We start from the raw sequence: 22,610 nt of genomic DNA on the forward strand, positions 1-22,610 counted from the left end.
TAGTTGCAAGCTGATCTGGCATGTCCTCATCAAGCATCTCAATTGCTTGCCACTATGGTGGTGCTTGCTGCTATGGTGGTGCCTACTGCTGTGGTGGCACTTGCTATTGTAGAGCCTCCTTCTATGGGGCCTGCTCCTCTGTCCTCTACTGCCATTGCCGACCATGTCCTATCCCACTACCCCTGGCACCTAGGTCTAATCCCATCTACCATGGAGGAATCTATAACTACTATACCCAGTGTTGGACCTGTGGCTGCATCTGTGGCTGCTCTTGTGACTACAACTGTGGCTATGGCTATGCCTGCTATTGCTGAGGCACTTATCTCTGTGCTTGACCTGCCATCCCTAGTGGATCAGTAAAATGTAGGACTTGATGGCTGATCAAATGTGCCTAATAAATAGGTTTTATCCCTGCATCTTCTACCTCCAGAAGGTAGTCCCACTAAACTGTAGCTAGACTATGCACATCTATCATGGATTGGCCTAGATCCATATGTGGAGGCTACCCTCACCCTACATCTCTCACCAGTCTAGTGTATGCGCAATACTCCTCAAAAATATCTTGTGTTCGGTCATACTGTTGCCACACCCATGAATTCACAAACTGCTCTATGATTTGCATCATCCTACCCAACAGTGGCTGTGAGCTAAACATCCACGACAACTCTGTCTAAGTGTTATCCCACTTCTCCATCTCTCACTAGGGCCACAATACGATGGAGACAAAGTCATTGAGATGTGTCCTCTAATGCTTTATCTTACCCAGGAAGACTTGGGTAATGTGCCCTCGATATTGGTAGATGTAAGGCTCCATCGGCTCTCTAGCATCCTCATGAGTGGGCCTACATATGGGAAGATGCTCCCATGCCCAGATCTGTAACACATAAACTTTGATGACCATATTCTTCTTCTGATGGAAGACTATCTCATGCATCTCATGGTACAAGTGGGCCAGCATGCACTGGCCCCACCCAAAAATCTCAGGCACCTCTACCATCCAGTACAACATCACTCCCCACCCACACTCCAAACCATGCTGTCCTCTATTAGGACACAAGAAACAACTCAAGAATATAACTAGCATAGATGCTAGCCTATGTGTCAGCCCATATGTGTGCATCAGCTCATCCCAGCTGATGGCTTGAACTCTCTAGAGCTCCCTCTCAAACATAATAGAATGTGCCTTTGTGCCTGCTTGGGGCACCATATCATACACAACTCATGCACCGTGGAAAGGAATCTACAAGATCCTCTATATATCCTCTGGTGTGATGGTCATCTCCCCCACAGGTAGGTGAAAGGTGTTCATCTTCGAATGGAAATGCTCCACCAAAGCTATGAGTAAGCCGTGATTCACCACCATGACTGGGATCCGATATAGCAAGGACAAACCCAATCGAGCAATGTGTGCTTGATCATCATCATCAAGACTCCGTAACAACTCTCCATATGGTGGATAATGATATCTAAATGAGACATCATCAAAGACCTCTTGCACACACACAAAAAAACAACAAAAAGAAAAAAATTAGTACCAGAATGAAATGGAAAAACAAAGATAATAAAAATGCAAATTTTATGCGCAAAATTAGAAATTTTAAACACTGCTATCACAGGTTTTGATGCAAAGATCTCTGACTCTTGCGAAAAGTTTTCTTCTTCCATGCAAAGAATCTCTTCTTGCATGAGAAATGAAGTCCTCACATGAGAAATGAAGTTCTCACATGCGAAGAATCTTGTTCTTCACATGAGAGGTGGGTGTCTCCTGTGCAAGAAACCTCACCAGTGTGCATGAAGAAATAGCGCACCCTATTTCTTCACACAAGAAGAGATCATCTTCATGCAAGAAAGGATAGTCTCACACAAAGACCATTTGAACAACCCTAAAATGTCCTAAAATATGCAATAAATGATCTCATAAAGCGTGAAAGTGAAAGTACGAAGGTGGGAAATCGATGACTCACTAGTGGTCCGTAGTCTGCTAGCTAGCTATGTTGTCTGGAGCGCTCAAAATGATGATATCTCATGTTCACTTCCATGTCCCTCTCAAAGCTCAATTCACTACAAGAAAAAAATACAAATGAATTGAAAATGACCCTTGGGCCCTTATATAGCTGTTGACCTCATTTCTCAAAATGCTCCAATTTGCGCAAAAATCACCCTTGGCTAATTTGACTATTTTGAATCCATTTTTGGGATCAAATTCAAAATCTAACACACCTATGTGCCTCAAAAATGTGTTTTAAAATTTTGGGGACCGACACAATTGAACGCTTGTGCAGCCTAAATCTTTCTGATACTTTGCAATTCTTGGAATCCTTCAACTCTATATTCTTCATGTTTTCAAAACTCATTTTGGCTATAGTGAACTCAAGTCAACCATACTCAAATTTGGTCAAATTTTGGTCTAACTTGGTCTTCAGAACCTCAAAATCATTTCAAATCAATTTTGAATTTTCTTTTGATCATTTTTTATCTCTTCTATTTCTGCTAAATCTTCAAATTCTTCTATATCTCTCGACATATTGCTTCACATCATATTTCTGGTGTGTTGTCTTTCAATTTTGCTCCCAAGGGGGTAGGATGATTACATCATTGAACTTGCATTTCAAATCGATCTAAATCTTCATCGCTTGGGACATCTTGTTCCTATCTTATGTCCTCGTCACTTGGGGCATCTCATCACTTGGGACATCTTGCTCCCTCCTATATGGTATCTTTGCTATCTATCTTATCTTTTCATTAATTGATCAATCTTATAAAAACTCATCTCAGAGTTCGATGGATAGGTATTGGGACAGTCTAAACCCTAACTCGTAAGGATCAAACTTTGTTCTGGGAATGATTCTATGACTCATGATTGGATCTTGTTATCTTTTATTAGGTATCTAAATGTTCTATTTGGATCCTTAAAGGTCAAACTTCATTCTGAAGGAAACTTTTAAAATGCTTATCAATTTTAGGTATCTAGGTGTTCTATCTGGATCCTTAAAGGTCAAACTTCCTAAAGGAATCTTTAAAATGCTTATCAATTTTAGGTATCTAGGTGTTCTATCTGGATCCTTAAAGATTAAGCTCCATTCTGGAGATAATCTTTTAAATGCTTACCAATTTCAGGTATCTAGGTGTTCTATCTAGATCCTTAAAGATTAAGCTCCATTCTGGAGACAATCTTTGAAATTCTATTGCTCTCAGGTATCTAGACATTTTGTTTAGATCCTTAAAGATTAAGCTCTGTTCTAGAGACAATCTTTTAAATGCTATTGATCTCTGGTATCTAGACATTCTATTTGGATCCTTAAAGGTTAAGCTCCATTCTAGAGACAATCTTTTAAATTCTATCAATCTCGAGTATCTAGACATTTTCTTTGGATCCTTAAATTCTTATCAATTTTGGGTATCTAGGTATTCTGCTTGGATTCCTTGGGATTAAGCTCTGTTCTAGAGATGGTCCTTAAAAGCTTATCAATTGGTCTCCGTATCATCAACTTTGGGACCAATCTCATTTCTTGATCCTCACATCATGCTTTCTAATTTTCTTTGAATTGAACATGCTACTCGCACATTCATTCAAAGAGGGGCAAAATGTAATACCCCAAAATGGGCTCATTGCCATGATACCAATTTTGGTCTATCTAAATCAATTCTAAAGTCCTATTTCACTAGGCAAATTCTTATTCTAATTTTTTCCACTTGACTTAATTGCCAAATGTTTAAAACCCTAATCTACATTAATCAAACACTTTATTTAATTCCTATAGTATTGACTCATATTAGTCACATTAAACCTATTGATTAAGATTTAATTTAATTATTAATTATTAAGTATTTATACTTTAATTAAATTAAAATGTCACCTAAGGCTAATGCACTATGGAATTAAATTTATTTAATTTAATAAATATGTCTATTTTAATTAATTAAACAAAATTATTTAATTAAATAGAAAAGCTATTTCTAATTAATTAAGAAAAGTTATTTAATTAAATAGTAAGCTATTCCTAATTAATTAAATGAAGTTATTTAATTAAATAAGAAAAGTGTCTCTAATTAATTAAATAAAATTATCTAATTAAATAGAAAAGTTATTTATGAGAGCATATCTCATTTTATTAAATTAAATATTCTTTCTAATTCTTCTCTTCAGTTCAAAAATGGAAATTCCTAGTTCACTGCTGATCAAATTAGAAGTGACCCAGATCACTTGGTTTTACACTAAAGTCTATCTAAGCTGATTGACTCTTACACTCAAATTTGAGTTAGTTAACTCCCTTTAATTTGGGAATCTTCCACCTTAACTAAACCTCCTCTTCAATCCTGACCGTTGATTGAATTAATCTCAACCGTTGATGGATTCTAGGAAAGTCTATTTAAGAGACCCTCATTTCCTCAGTTTAGGAGGATGAATTGAATTGCTATCGAAGTGCTGTTGAAATTCATACTCAGATTTTCTCACATTTTCTCATATTTTTCATACATTTGCATCCTTAGTTTAATTTCATTTAGTATAATATGCATATGATTAATCTAGTTTCCTTCACTTGTTCTTAGATTACATTGCATATCTCATTTAGAATACTTTGCACATTCATCTAGATTAGTTGCATTTCTTTAAATCCTTCATTCTTAGAGGGTCTGGTTGCTTGCACCTTAATTCTAAGGATATTAACAGGCAAAATCCTTTTAGATAGAAGGAAACAGGTCAATTTGTAGGGAAAATCTTGGGTGAACAATCTCATGTTCATTCCAGGATGAATCCACATACAATGACTATGTTGAAGTGTGTGTGATAAACAGAGGCCACATATTCACACATATAATTACAAAGTTAACAAGTGAATATGGGTAGATTGAATGCATTAGATGGTTCAATATACGAGTTGTAGGAGGAGGGATTTGTGAAGAAGTTTGATGTGAAAGGAAAAGCTTCCATTATCATTCTTGATAAGTTAATTTTTAATAGATCATAATGAATGCTGACCAAAAGACCTAAAATCCTTGTTTTTAGGCACAAAAATAGCAAGGGAATGTATGGGTATGTTTGGAGACTGAGACCCACAAAATTTCTTATTATTTCCAAAAGGGTATCCATAAGTAAATTTTTCTTACCACCTCGTTACGAAAAATTTGGGATGGTAGCCTTAAAAATGACTTTAGAGGTCTAACTCTATTAGGACATTTCTAGGCCAATTTTATCTACAATGGTGAAATCAATAAGGAAGATCATGGATTTTGAGACCATGAGGATAGTTGAGGTTCAATACCTTTAGTATTAATCCCTCACCCTGGTAGAAGGTGGGAAGATCAAGTTTGGTGAAAAGATGAATCTAGAAGGCTTGTTGAAGTGACCCATTGAAGAGTAAAAGTAGAAAACACATTGGTCTAATTAGATAAGAAGGTGTAGTAGATAAACTATAAATCTTGTAAGAGTAGGGTGACAGAGGGGAACCCTAATGGGATAAAAGAAAATCCTAGAAGGTCCTTAGTGAAGGTAAGGACTAGTGGAAGCAATCCCATTACATTATTATGCAACATTGTTTGTAGTCTTGATATTAAACTAGTGACACTTTATTGAAAGGGAAAGATCATATTTGAAAAGAGATACTATTTAGCTTCAGAGGGAGATTACATGATAGAGGGAGATGTCCAACCCTTTGCAAGTTTATGCAATAGTCAAGCATCTTATTGTTGTGACTAAAGTTATCCCTAGTAAGAGGGAGTCTCTGTTAAGAGAAAATTTTAGTTATTGAAGTTTATCCCTATTGAGAGGGATTCTTTGTTAATAAAAACTCTCATCTATAAATGCATTCTTCTCTAGAGATGTTTGAGGTGAAATCCCTCATTCCACCCTCTACAAATAGGTACACTAGACTACACTATGTGAGTAGGCATGTTGGAAATGCATTCTTCTTTGGGAGAAGTATGAGATGAAATCCCTCATTGCACCCTCTATGAGTAGGTATGATGGAACACCCTTTGCGAGAAGGTATGGTGGAAATTTATCCTTATCTGGGATAACTTTTGAGATAAAATTCCTTTTCTACCCTTGATGAGTAGGTATGATGGATCTCTCTCTACAAGTAGACATGGTGAAAGTTATGCATGTGACTCCATGACTCTAATTTTATGCTCTTATGAAGTAACTATGGTGAATTATGTTATTCTAAGATAACATATGATAATATATCATTGACATCTTTGGCTTTAGCTATGTGTATTTTCCCCATTAAAGATCTCTATATTGTTAAGAGGGAGTGTTGAAGTTTGATGCAGAGAGGGGTGAAATAACTAGGGCCAAAGGCACACTAAACTATTCAAACCACCTGTGAGAGTTAACATAGCAGAGAAAAAATACTAAATAACAATATACTTGGGAGATAGAGGAAAAAATGCATTCCTATATTCATCAAAATATTAGATACATGCCTAGTTGTAAAGCCTTTTGGGTTATGACCAACTTTACAACTCAAAGTTCAAACAATGAAGATAAACTTCACATTTCCTTACTTCACCTCTCTTCCTATGCTTCTACTCTCTAATTTCAATCTTTCTTCCATATCCTAAATCTCTACCAAAGACCTCTTTAAATACATGCATGATGAAAAGTCATCTTGTTGCAAATACAAAAAATAAACTCTTATATTAAATGCGAGAACATGCCACAAGTTGGCTCTCAACAAACACCTATCACTAAATTAAATGCAAAGGTCAAATCCAAAAAAGAAACCGCACACAAACAACTTGACAAACAAAGAATCCAATAAAATATTGCAACTCGGTGAACTCTACAACACTCAGCAACCAAAAGAAACTTGACATCCAAACAATCTTGGTAGCCACTAGAACTCGGTAGCCAAAGAAGACTCAGTAACCAAAAAATAACTCATAAACCAAGGAGAGCTTGGTAACCAAAGAACACTCAAAACCACAATATAACTCGATAGCAACTGTGAGCTCAAAAAACATAGAAAGCTCAACAACTACTAAGAAACTCAATAATGCAAGGCATTTCAACTCGGCATAAACTAAAAAGAAAGAAAATCAAGCAGGATAGCAATGCAACCTAGGATGCTCTTGCATCAAACAATTGGGGTTGAAAAGAAATGATTCTCTTGAATCATTGAATGTCACAACATGAACTAAATCCAAATTAGATTAGGAAATCCATGTAGCATCTTTGACAGGTCTATTTTGTCCACTTTACCAATTACTCATAGTAATCTTTTCCTCGTATGCTCTTACCAACTCTCTGATCTAGTACCTATTCAAATTCTTCAAATGTCTTCTTAGGACAATCATCTGATACATCAACTTCATCATTTGACTCATGATATTTTTACAAATCAGTAACATTGAATATAGAAAATATATCTATATCATCAGGTAACTCAACTTCACAAGCATTTCTACTATCAAACTTCTTCAAGATCTTATAAGGTCCAAACTTCTTCATTTTCAACTTGCTATATGTTCCAATTGGAAATCTTTCTTTCTTCAAATGAACCATCACCTCATCATTAAATTTAAAAACATGATGTCTTCTAGACTTATCATCATTCTCCTTGTACTTTTTATTGCTTTGTTCCAATTTCATTCACTTCCCTATCCAAAGATTCCATAAAATCAAAAAACTGTTCTCCTACATCATTTCTCTTGTCTTCACTAGCAATATCCCTTAAATTAGATACCCCTCTAGGCTATATTCTAGTAACAATCTCAAAAGGTATTTTCTCTATACTCTTATTCACAGAATTATTATATGCAAACTCAACTTGTGCCAATATAATCTCTCAATTATGTGATTCATTCCCAACTAAGAATCTTAATAAATTACCCAAGCTTCTATTCGCAACCTCTATCTATCGATTTGTCTATGGATGGAAAGTATAACTAAACTTCAACTTAGTACCCATTGTCTCCCACAAAGTCCTCCAAAAGTAACCAATAAACTTACTATCTCTGTCAGAAATAATACTTTTTGGTAATGCATGCAATCTAAAAATCTCTTTGAAGAAAATCTTAGCAACTTGCTTGACAATTGATGTCTTCTTACAAGGTATAAAATGAATCATTTTAGAAAATCAATCCACAATAATAAATATAGAATCATTTCCTTTCACTATCTTAAGAAATCCAAGAAAAAAATCCATATTGATGTCACTCCAAGGTTTTTGAGGAACATGAATAGGTGTATACAAACTAGTATTCTGACTTACTCATTTTGTAACTTGACAAACTCCACAACTCTTTACAAACTTTTGAACATCCTTATACATCTGAGGCCAATAATATTTCTCTTTCAAAAAACTTAGTGTCTTATCAATTCCAAAATGTCCAGCTAATCCACCAATATGGTTTTCCTTAATCAAATTTAATCCCATAGAACTCTTAGGAATACACAATTGAATACCCTTAAACAACATTCCTTCTTGAATAAAATACTAATCAAACTTACTTGGTTGTTCTGTCTAACTAGGTTCTTTGGACTCTCTCCACATCTTAGAAAAATTAGGATTAGTATATATAACTCCTTCATCTCATCAAAACCAAGAATTTCAACCTTAATCTTGGTCAACAAAGAATGTCTTCTACTCAATGCATCAACAACTTGGTTAGTGACTCCACTCTTATGATTTATCACAAATGTAAAACTCTACAAATACTCAACCCACTTCATATGTCTATAGTTCAATTTATGTTGAATTCCCAAGTACTATAAAGCTATATGATTAGGATACAACACAAACTCCTTAAGGTTTACCTTGATGACTTAATACAAATCCTATTGCACTACCACTTTCATCACATTCAACTTGAAAAACCTTATGAAATTAGGCAAAGCTAATATGGGAAACTCAACAATCTTTTGTTTCAAAGTCTCAAAAATATTATCAACTCCATGTGTCCACTTGAATTCCTTTTTATCTCCTCTCATTGTCTCAGTCATAGCATTACATATAGAACTAAAATTCCTAATGAACTTCCTATTAAAACTAGGAAAACCATGAAATGATCTTACCTCACCCATATTCTTAGGTGTAGGCCATTCCAAAATTGCTTTAATTTTCTCATGATCCATCTCTAAACCATTAGCTAAAATCAAAAATTCCAAACACACAATCTCTTCTTGTATAAAAAAAACACTTCTTCAAATTAATCATCAACTTTTCCTCTTTCAATATTTTCAATACTTGTCTAACATGCTCAACATGTCCTTCCTTAGTCATACTAAATATTAAACCAAAATGCATTACCAACTATTTATACAAACCATCTTTTATCTTGAAAGAAGTCTTCCATTCATCACCTTCTCTAATTCTAATCTAATGATAGCCACTTTTCAAATCAATCATGGTAAAATTTTTTGCTCCACACAACCAATCCATTATGTCATCCATCTTTGTCATAGGAAAACTATATTTTACTGTGATCTTGTTAATAGCTCTGGAATCATTACTCATTCTCCATTATTTTTAGGTGCTAATATGATAGGTACAACACATGAACTACAAATTTCTTTGACCAAACCTTTCTGCAATAACTCATGCACTTGTTTGTTAAGTTCTTCATTCTTAGTAGGTGTCAATCTATATGGTGCTTTATTTGGAAAAATAGCTCTAAGAATCAGATCCATGCAATGACTTATATTTCTTGTTGGAGGTAAAACATTAGGTATGCCCTCTACAAAAATATTTTTATATTCATTGAGAAATTCTACAATTTCCTTTGGAACTCAGTCAATACTACTAGTTTCTATTATCACTGCGCTACTGCTGACTAGCACTTAGTTAACACTTCTTTATCATACTTGGTTGCTACCAAAAAAACTCAATCTCCTAGGGATTATGGAAAAATAGATTTGGTTCTTGTTCATTTGCTTTTCAAGTTTCTTTCCATTAACCATGCAAATTATCACAGTTGTACTCTTAACCTCATCTGAACTTTCAATCAAAGGTAAGAATATTTTCTTCTTTCCATTTACCCAAAGAGTATATTGATTCAATCTTCTATTATGTATAGCATATTTATCATATTTCCAAGGCCTACTAAAGAAAATATGACAACAATCCATAGGCATAATATCACACATAACTTCATCAAAATAATGTCCAATCTTGAATTTCACAATACATTGTTCACTTACCAATATCTTATGCTCATCTTTGATCAATGAAGCATGATAAGGTTTAGGATGCTCTAGCCTTCGCAAATGCAACTTTGTAACCAATCCTTTTGATGCCAAATTCATAGAACTTCCACTATCAATGATCACCTTGCAACATTTTCTTGTCATCTTACATCTAGTCTTGAAACGATTTCTCCTTAGGATAGGTTCCTCATCACTTCCTTTATTACATAAGGTTCTTCTCTCCATTATATTTTCTCCAACTTTAGGCCCGCTGGGTGAACCCTTAGTGTCTCCTTGTACCACAAATTTTTTTTTTACCTTGCCCTCTTTTAGAAGATCTACATTCAAAAGATCTATGCCTTTCTTTACCACATGTGAAATAATTACCATGAAATCCACCTCTAGAATAAGAATTACCTCTTCCTCAATAAGAACCAGTACCTCCTTGGTAAGAATCACCACCTTTCCACTCGGTCTTGCTTTTATCATCATTATTCCATTCAAATTTTCCATTATCTTATACAAAACTATTAGATCTACTACCTTCTCCACAATCTACCTCTGCCTCTCTAGAATCTGCCACCTCTACATCTTTGTCTTTATTCATGCTTCTTTATCAAGATCTCCTCAACCTTCAAGGAATATTGATATGCTTCCTCCACACTTTTCAATTTCACAAAATTATCTCATCTTGAATTCCAGATCTCAATCCATTTATGTACCTATCAATTTTCTTAACATCATCATCCACATGTCTAGATTTGATGTCCAATGTATAGAATTCCTCGGTATACTCCTTCACAACCATGTCTCTTTGTCTAAAATTTTGCATCTTTCTCAAAAAACTAACGTGTTAATTAGAAGGAAAGAACTTGTTCTTTACCTTGTTCACCATCTTTAACCAAGTCTTGATCTTTTCCTTTCCTTTCCTTTTTCTATTAGTTTGCAAATACTCCCACCATAGTGAGGCATGTCCTTTCAAGCTTGTAACTATTGGTTCACCTCATAGTAGGTGTATAATAATCATGCTCAAGTCCATGCTTTGGAATAGTGTATTCATTTTCCCACTATGAGGTGTATTTAATCTTGTCAATCCAGGAATGTATACTTGAAATGGTTGGCACAAGTATGTGCACTAGGTCTCTTAATGGGTCATTATGCTTATGCTGTAGGAAAGTAAAATGCAAGGAAAAGAACCTACACTAGTGTTGCAGGAAACTAACACACTTAACTCTTTACTAAAATGAATACTAAAAATGAAATGAAATGCTAACATCTATTCCAACTCATTTCATCTACTATAACTATTCTCACAGATGTTGCAGGAACATTCATAAAGTATGATACTATAGGAAGGAACTTATAACTTCTACCTACAATATTAGAAATGCTTGAAAATAAATCTATACTACTCTAATCTAATCCACCTCCCAAGTGGGCCCCCTTGGTTGGCTTCTACTAATCTACTAACACAGGATATAAGCCAAAAACTATTTCATTACGTTTCAAAAATTTATTACATGGGAACAATACATAGAACTGTAAAAATAATTCACTGCAAGAGCTAATAGTTTGTTTTCATAAAATTTATTCTTCTAACCCCTAACATAATTGGTTTGATCCCTATAAATATAAGATTGACACTTATTATAAAATAGAAAAGAAAAAAAACTAGCTATAAATCCACATGAGAAAAACAAGGAAAGATAATAGCTCAAGGTAGGAAGAAAAGATAACGGCTCAAGGTGGGAATAATAAAGTCCAGACAATAGCTTTGACATAATAATAAATTTAGAGAATGTACTAAGTCCTCATAGCTTCTCCATAATCATAGCTATGTCCTTTGGTACTGTTATAACCTTTTTCCACTGTGGTTAAACCTCAACATCTTTTCTCCTTGAATTCTATTGGTTGTCTTCAACGTTTATCTTTGAATTCTTCCAATCATCTTTAGCTTCATTGCTAACAGGTTAGTTATAATGTAGAGATATTTGCAAATAAGCATTATCAAATTAAATTTAAATATAAGAACACACGTTCTAATGATTATATGAAATACTGCATCATATATATAATATTGGAAAAAGATGACATACTATCTACCCATAGGTTAATCATTGGTTTAGGTAAACATAAGTTCACAAATGTCTTGATGAAAATAAAATAGAGTGTTCAAAAAAGTGTTTAAGACTATCATAAAATAGAGGCAATAATTAGCCTCATCATCTACCTTAGTAAACTGATGCTTGTCCTCAAGCATTGCATTTCCTAGTCAATGACCCATATTCCCCAACCTCAATCCTTCCTTTCTTGCTACTCTTGAAGGTATAGTAGAATCCTCATGTTCTTTCCCAAACTTCCCTTCTATTTTCCTCCTCTAGCTTGTCAATTCTGTCAGCATTAATATCATACAGGGGCCACATGAGCATTAGAGGTTGCATAGTCAGTGGGCACCATAGTTTTGGTCTAGCCTATTTCCCTAACTCTATATACTTTGGAGGTCGGTGAAGGGTAGCCTCCAAATTGATGAGACTATGTGGCTCTGACCTTTTAAGTGCCTCAAGTAATCTAGTCCATCTACTTGTAACACTAGTCATGGATCTTTGGAAGGAAAAGTAGGATAAGTTCTCATAATTTGCATAGGCCTTGGTTCTGGCAGTGAAGATTCTATCCCTTACTCCCTTGTTCTTATCTCCATAAGTTAATCTAAACCAGTCCCTAAGAACTTCTTCTGGTTTACTACTCTAAGCTCTTAATAGTAGGGGCTCTGTTCTTTCCCCATCTCTATAATTATTCAATTTCCTATCATAGTTTGCTCCATTATACATCAAAGCCCTCAGATTTATATCCCCTATATAGAGTAAAGGATTCCGTTGGGTTTCTGATGGGATAATAAAATTGTGCACATATAATTCACAAAGAGAATTTTACTACTAGGATGGTAGAGTCTAGTATAAACCATAGAATTCCTGGGCTGATTTGAATTCTGCATTTATATTCTTAAGGGTTAGCATAAGTTCAAATAAAAGAAATTGTTCCTTTAAACACAGAGTATAAATCCATGGTGGTGGTCTACAAGAAAGTGCTTGATCAAACAATTTGAGGGCATGATCGATCCTTTGTTTTTCACTTGCTAATTGCTCTTTCAAATCTGTAATTGCTGTACCTAGAGAAACTATGTCTTAATTCTCTTCCTCTCTTCTTCCCATAGGGCTACAGCAAACATATGTTATCCAAACAACTGGAAAAGGATTTTTTGTAGGGTAATGGAACTATTATCCTCTTCATAGTTTCTTTTCCTCTTTCTCTCTTCCCTCCATAACGATTCTACAGAATCAATAAGCCATGTTGATTTATAGGGAACTAGGCCAGTGTTTGGATAAACTTGCTTAGGAACTATTTCATCTTTATAATTTGAAGTACCTAGTTATCTTGTTGAGGTATCATTTTGATTTTCATTGACTTCAACCCTACATTCCTCATCAAGGTTTTCAAGAATGTTTACAATTTTAGGGTGTGAAGGACAATTATTAGGAACAATTTGTACTAGGGATTCTTTACTAGATGGCTTGGATGAAGCAGATTTTTTAGAAATTTGTCCTCTCATTCTAGGACTTCTTCTTACAAGGGTTTCTTCTGGTATCATATCCTTTTGCCTACTTCTTCCTTTTGGTGTCTCTACTACAGGAGTAACTACTGCAAGACCCATCTTACTTCTCTTTTGCCTCACAACTATAGGGTTTGGCTTTTCTTTTACCAGAGGAGAGATCTCTTCTTGCAATTTCTATTTTCTCTTTTCTCGGCTAGAGGTAGGTTTCTAAGTTTCTTTAATAGGTAAAGGCATAATTTCTTGCACATTCTCTTGCACATTGCTAGATTTAGCATCTTGAGTGCTTTGCTCAATAGGTTCATTAGTGAGAACTACATTCTCCTCACTGGGCTATTCATTAAGGGCAGCCTAGGGTTGTAGGGTTTTAGCTTGGAAAAATATTCTACCCATGACATGGGAGAAATGTCCTTAAGTGATCTTTCTATGAGTAATTTAATTAGGGCATGATGGGTGACAAAATTATCCTTTCCCTTTTGGGTTTCTTTAGCACTAATACATAGCATATTGTATAAGAAATTGGGAACATTTACTGGATGATTATACCTTATACAACTAAGCAATTTAAAATGATGTGCATGTAAATATGAAAATCTCCCTTCACATGTGAGGTACCTAATAATGTGCATGGCTAGCTCATTGTATGGTAGCAGAACAGACATTCTTTTGCAACCTTGCTTAGAAATATCCAACTGAGAATTAGTTGGTATGACAAACTAAGCCTTGGCTGACCTTGCATCAAGCATATTGGGATAATGTTCTCCTATTACCGGTAACCTAGTTACTTCTACTATTTTCTCCTCTATAGAAACCACCATTAAACCTCATATAAAAGCTTCTCCTTCATCAAATGTCCTTGTGAATCTATGGCTACTTCTTCATCAAATGTAGTTAAACTTAAGAAATACCTTAACCAGCCACACCCATTAAATCTCCTCACTGCCTCTACATCTAAGAGAAAAATTGTATGCTCCACCAGTTTTTGTCACCGCAATTATCCACCCATTTCTTCTTAACACTTTCACTATCTACACTACTTGCACTATTTCTCCCTTATGAATTTAGGGTTCTTTTGTTGTTGTTTTATGGACCCATTTCACATTTCATTTGATAGGTAATTAATGTCATAATAATTTATTAAGAGTAATAATATGGCTTTAATGAGAGTAAATCATGAATGTGTGTGAAAATTGTCTAAAAATGGGATTCAAATCACTTGAAATTTAAATACAAGTCACATCATAGCCTGATGATAAGGAATCATTCAAGAATAAAGGGTATGACACTTAGACACTTGCGTACTTATGACAATTGAATTCCATCAAGGAAATATGAATATTTAAAAAAGAATCTTTACAAATAAATAGGAATGTCATTGGGTTTTAGTAACCTTCCCTACCCCCTACAAAATATGGACAAGTGTCCACACTTGTCAGACTTAGTATGGGGTATGGAACTGGCATAACACCACCATACTATAAAGAATGCAATATTAGATATAAGAAACAAAATTTGTGTACTATACATGAATAATAATTTGAAAATCTTATACCTATTAATTGATCATTGCACATACCAAAAGGTGGCAACATATACATCAGCAGTGACAACATTTGTCAGCAAACTTGCAGTGTTTGTTGAAAGCATTAGAAAATGATGACGTGGAAGGTGGGTAGGGGGAAGGTAAAGAAATGAGATGAGGTGGATAAAGAAGAAATAAGAAAGTGAATGGAGAAATTTGGAACTTTATGTGGGCATAAATTTTTTATTATGGGCATGCACAAAGAAATTAGTGTTCAAGAACTACAGGTGGAAGGTTAACACCTTTGGCTGTAGGAAGAGTTACCTAGTTTGTATTTGAATTTGGCCATTGAAATTACTATAGGAAGTCCTCTTTTGTTTGGGGCCATTTATATAACTTGAGTCTGTGACCATTGACTAATAATTTAAAAGGCACTAGATCAATGCTAGTTAATTAGACAACTCCATTTTCAAAGACATGATTAATTTCATATGGACCTGACCAGCTTGTCTACAGCTTGCCTTGCATATCTTTAAATCTGGAATCATATAGTAGTGCCCAGTCACCAACTTGAAATTGTTTATTGCTAATGTGGGAGTTATGCCATTGTTTTCTTTGCTTCTATATAATTTTGGTGCATTCTAGAGTAGATTTGTGCATTTCATCCAAAGAGTTAAGATGTAGAAGATGTTCTCTCTTTGTTGTAGGAAGTTCAATGTCCAACTCTGGTGCAGTTCTTAAAGTTTTATGTTTTAATTCAATGGGGAACATTACTACTTTCCCATATCAGAGCTCAAATGGTGTGAACCCTGTAGTAGTCTTCCATGTCATTCTATAGGCCTAAACAACTTATGGTAATATGATGTTCCAATCCCTTCAGTGCAAATGAACTATTTTTGTTAGGATGTTCTCTATCTCTTGATTTGTGACTTCTACTTGCCCATTAGCTTGAGGGTGATAAAGACTTGATTTCTGGTGCCTGACGTTATATTGTTTCATCAGTTCTGAGATCATATTAGAAGTAAATTGTACACCTTGGTCAGTGACTAGTTCTTTATGTACACCATAGTGAGTAAAAATTTCTTCATACATAAATTCTACAACTTTGTGATCACGAGTGTGCTTCATGGCTTTGACTTCAACCCATTTTGTCAAGTAATTAGTGCACACAAGGATACATGATCTCCCATTGGATAGAGGATCAATTAGACCAATGAAGTCCATGCCCCATTTTTCAAATGGTGTTAATTTCATTTACAGATTAAGAGGCATTTCATCTATTCTTTTTGGTTGGCCCATCCTTTGACACTTATCACACTTTCATGTATAGTTGGTTGCATCTTTGTGAAGTGTCAGCCAATAGTAACCAATTGTCAAGATTTTCAAGGCTATTCTTTTTGTTGCAAAGTACCCTCCACATGGTTCATTATGACATGCATGTAGAATTTCATATGTCTCATCCTCTCTCACACATCTTCTCATAATTTGATCAGGTCTAGTGTAAAACAAGAGATTATCTATCTAGGAGAAATGAAAACTTTTCTCTACAAGCAGCTTCTTTTCCTTGTAAGAAAAATGTTCTAGCATTTTATTAGCTACAATGTAGTTAGCAATGTCTGCATATCATGGAGTTTGAATAGAAATATGAAATAAATGCTCACTTGGAAATGCATCATCTACCAGAGTAGTGTCATTCTCATCATGATGGATTTTTGATAAATAATCAGCTACCACATTGGCTCTTCAGGCTTATCAATGATAGTTATATCAAATTCTTGCAACAATAGTAACCATCTTGCTAACCTGCCTATTATAGTAAGTTTTTTCATGAGATATTTAATTACTACATGATCAGTATGAACAAATATGGGATAGCCAGTTATATAATGCCACAATTTGTTCTAGGCATAAACTACTGCTAATAGTTCTTTTTTGGTCACTGTGTAGTTTAATTATGGTCCATGAAGGCTCTTGCTAATATAATATATTATGTAATGCCATGCCAAGGGATCCAAAGAAGTAACCTAGAATTTCACTAAGTTTGGTAGCATTTTTTTTAAAAAACATGAAAGTAAATCACACATATAACTTATACACCATAACAAAAGCAATAGCAATGTCCATCTAAAAGTAATCATAACATACACAACTGGTTACATTCTTTAAAGATCCCTTAATGTTGAATTACATCTAAGTCAACTAACATTATTGAATCCATCTAATATAACAACCACATGCACTAATAATGATAAGTCCATTTTTTATATATTACATTTCTAAATGCTCTATCATCCACTGTACATGTCATAGGGTATGAAAAGCTTAAAAGAATATACATATGTGAAATAAGGTACATCATCCTATTCTAATCCATGATACATCAAAGTAAAGATAATCACATGATACACATGATACATGATCATAGAAGATATACATCCATCATAAAGATCAAACATAATAAACTAAGTGCATGGTTCCTCCCAACTGTTAATAGCATCATTAGACCATCATGGGCCCTAGCCATCCCTCCGTGCATAACATTCCAAAATCACCGAAGAGATCATCGGTATTAACATGGTAGGAATGTCACTCCTAACATATACTATATCATATGTAGAAAGTAATGCAAATATAAGCATAAGATAACATCATCTAACATATGCTAATCATCAATGAAAGGATACATATCCACCATCATGAAGGATGCATTAGCCACAATGTCTCAATGGTCTCAAATGATAAAAGTGGAAAAACACTACCACCCGACTGCGTGGTACCTAAGTGGTCCACTCCCACCGTGCTGAGGAGATAATCTCAAGTCCCAAATAGGCTATCCAAAACACATAGCATAAATCTCTATAAGTCCAAGAATCCTAAAAGTATACTAACTCAAAGGTTCCAAACACTAAATCGACATCTAATCCCAGAGGTACACAATGACATGTAGGAACCTACTATGCAAGCGAGAAAGTGTCATCGCATTTATCACATACAAGTTACTCTAGCAGTTAGCTAAACTCTACGAGTCCATACTGATCTCATGCAACCACTAGTATCCTCTCATACTGACGAGGCATACTATGGAATGCAAGGTCACAACCACGCGTTCTCTCTACTCCCATCCTAGTCTATACAAGCAGTCAAGGCATGGGTGAGAACAAAACAATTATCTTTTTAGGTTCATTCAATTAGTATTAGGTGTGAATGTTTTCACTTATTAATCCAACTTACAATGAGTTACCTTGGCAGCCTCTTAGGGCCCCGGCCCCCATTGCAAGCCACTTCTCGACACTACACGTAGATATCCTACCCTAAGCTCATGGAATCATAAATCTCAAAATCAAAAAAGATAATCCATAATAAAATCATCAAATATGCATAAAAGCATCAATTCTCCATGAGAAAACATCCATAGAAAATCATGATCACAACAACTCTCTATTGGCAACTGAAGTATCATTGATAATCAAAAGTATCTATTGGTTCTCAATAACCAAAATATATCTCAATCATACTAATCGAAGACTCCAAAATGGTTGAGTCAAACATGTCACAACATGACATCATCAAGAATAAATTCACATTTCAGTCCCATCATGGTGACTAGAAAATAACCAAGGATAACTGATCGATGAACCAAAAATGGTTAAGTCAAGTGTCTCATACATAAGAATCTCAACTGTAACAATCAGTAATTTACAAAAATTACATAGAGCATTCCTTCACATAACCATGGTTGGGTTTATAAAGATCGAGATTAAAACATCATCATGACATCACAATCACATAATCCCCCAAGCCTCTGGTAGACGTCCTATAACTGGTCAACACTAGTCAACCCAAAACCCAAAACAATAGCAGAAAGAATACACAATGCAAACACATGTTTTGGTTTTGCTAAATTTACAAACTTGAATTTAAATGTAGAGGTCTCAGTTTATGTTTCCAAGTTTGGAGAATGAATGGAGGAACATTTTGTATGTTTTTCCATGTACTGTTTTGGATGAATAAAAGTTTTCTATAATAGGTCTAAAATCCATTTTCAAATTATAATATTTGTTTGAAAACGTCCCCCACCAAACTATCAATTTTTATGTACTTAATTTAATAATTTAAAACTATTAAATTAAATCTTAATAGTTGAAAATTATACAAGAGTTCACAATAAAAATGAACCTTTGATATAAATCATTTATCAATTAATAATTCAAATTTATTAATAACATATTTACATATTACATCTATACATATATATATATATTTATATTTAAATATATATATATATACATACATATACAAATATATAAATAATAATAATTATTACATTTTATAAAATCGAATTAATAATTTCAATTGATACAATATAACATATGAAAATTTAATAACAATGAAAAACGATTTCATATGAAACAACTGTTATAACACACATATATAATTATATGCTGTCGGCGGTACCCAAGACCCTGCGGTCGCAAGGCCTGCGACGTCAGTGGCTACTGTGTACCCCTGCCATCGTAGTACCTACGACAGTCGATACACTATGACCGTAGTCGGCACAAAAGCACAGGTCTCGTCCCCCCCCCCCATTTTATGCATATTACTTAAAAAAAATAAAAAAATCGCATAAGCGATTTCAACTCGTCAGTTATTATATGCGATTTCGATTTTAACAAAGTTTAACTTTTTTTAAAAATGTATTCGATCAATGGTATGATATTTGATTTTTAAATAAATAAATAAATATATGTATATATACATATGTATGTGTATATATATATATATATATATATATATATATATATATATATATATATATATATATATATATATATATATATATATATATATATATATATATATATATATATAAAGGTATATATATGTATATATATGTGTGTGTGTATATATATACACGTAGAGTTAATCAATATCATAGCACATATACATACATACATACATACATACATACATACATACATACATACATAGATATATATATATGTGTGTGTGTGTGTGTGTGTGTGTGTGTGTGTGTGTGTGTGTGTGTATGTATGTATATGTGTATGCAAATTCGAAAATATAAACAGTTTATTTAAAAATTTTAATTTTCAGAATTTTCCTATAAACTTTAAATCTCAAATTTATCCAAATATTAACCTAATGGATTTGGCTATGAATTTAAACCCTAGCCCCGTGTTCTTTTCAATCTATGTATATAAGATTCTCAAATAAATGTAATTACCCATATTGAGAATGCATACAATTAAATAGAAAAATCCCCAAAAAACATATGGAAGACACGAAGAAGACAGGGAATGCAAGATGCAGAAATAGCATAAATAAAATCACAAGAATCTACCCGAATTTTGATGCTAATTCGCTCTTCCTCAGAAAACCTGCAGAGCAAGCTCCTCCCTTCTTCAGAGTTCTCGAGTCCTCCAATGCTCCAATTGCTCTTCAAACGCTATGTCTAAGCTTCTAGGAATGCCTAAATATAAAGAGCTCTCAGGAAACACCTAGAATGCTTCTAGAAACAGCTAGAAGGTGTCACCAACTAAGCATGTGTCTTTTCCAACTTTCTAGATGAGTCATAAGGTTGTAGACACCATGTGCTTAATTGATGCACTAACCTCCGTGTTGTTGACATAAGAGAAATAGAAATGTGTGTTAACTCCTAGGCAAGCTTATAACTCCAATTTACTTTTTATATAATTTCTATTTAAATTTTTATAACTTTCATTTTAATTTTTTATAACTTTTATTATTATTATTTATTTATTACTTTTATTATTATTTATAATTATTATTAATTTTAATTTCTAATTTTTTTTTATTTAATCCTTTTTCCTCAATTAATTCACATTTAATTAATTATAATCAAAATATCAAAGACCATGATATTTAATATTAATTTTCTCAAATAATTAATTCATTAATTAAATCTATTTATTAAGACTTAATTAATAGAAAATTCACCATAGACCTCCAAGATAAAATATAAAAAACTCATCATAGAGCAACTCACACAAAATCAGTCTAAAGGGTTAAAAATCACAAAATATGTCATCGGACACATTCGGTCGATAAAATATCCAGATACTTGTCATATCTCACTAGGACAATTGGTTTAAGGGTTTGAAATTTGGACTTGAGAATTTATCTCCGTTCTCTTATCATTGAGATAGTATAATAGGGTACGCTCATCCTGGCAATTCAGAGAAGTCGATACTCGGTACCTGCAACCTACAAAAAAACTATGCATGTACATACGATATATAAAATGCTAAGCTAAACAGATAATGGCAGGAAGTGGTGCATCATGTAGATCTCGACTAAGCAGGTGACTATGACTCCCTTACTTAACCATATTAGAAATGCCATACAATATGAAAACACGCACACCATACACATGCAAGTATGGGGTAAGTATCCATAATAAAACACATGAGATAATAAACCATCTAACTAATCATCAACAATAACTGAAAGCAATATAATGATCATCATGCATACATGAAATGTAAAGTCTAAATGATCTCATCATGTAACCATTGAATCCATAACATAATGTCTAATAGTCTCAAAACAATACCACTAATCCATCAACATAAAACTAGTCTATCATAGTCTGATAATAACAAAAACAATGTCCAGAAAAGATGTGAACGAGGGTAGGCACTACATATTACATTTTCAAGATTCTAAGATTATTGTCCTAGGATTGCACCTATGGCATAGTCATAAGCATATATATATATATATATATATATATATATATATATATATATATATATATATATATATATATATATATGTATATATGTATATATATGTATATATATGTATATATGTATATATATGTATATATATGTATATATATATACATATATATACATATATATACATATATACATATATACATATATGTATATATACATATATATGTATATATATGTATATATATGTATATATATATACATATATATACATATATATACATATATACATATATGTATATATGTATATATGTATATATATGTATATATATATACATATATATACATATATATACATATATACATATATATACATATATATATGTATATATATGTATATATATATACATATATATACATATATACATATATACATATATGTATATATATATATGTATATATGTATATATATGTATATATATATATATGTATATATATATATATATATATATATATGAAAAGGAAAATTCTAATTAGGGCCTTGTAAAAATAGGGCTATAGTGAGAAGTTTTTAAAGCTGCAAGAAGGCTTTATTGCATTTGGATGTCCAGTTTATTTTAGCTTCCTTTGTGAGTA

This window comes from Cupressus sempervirens, chromosome 11 (genome assembly GCF_028749045.1).
Source record: "Cupressus sempervirens isolate cs-2001-9-10 chromosome 11, ASM2874904v1, whole genome shotgun sequence".
Classification (NCBI taxonomy): Eukaryota; Viridiplantae; Streptophyta; class Pinopsida; order Cupressales; family Cupressaceae; genus Cupressus; species Cupressus sempervirens.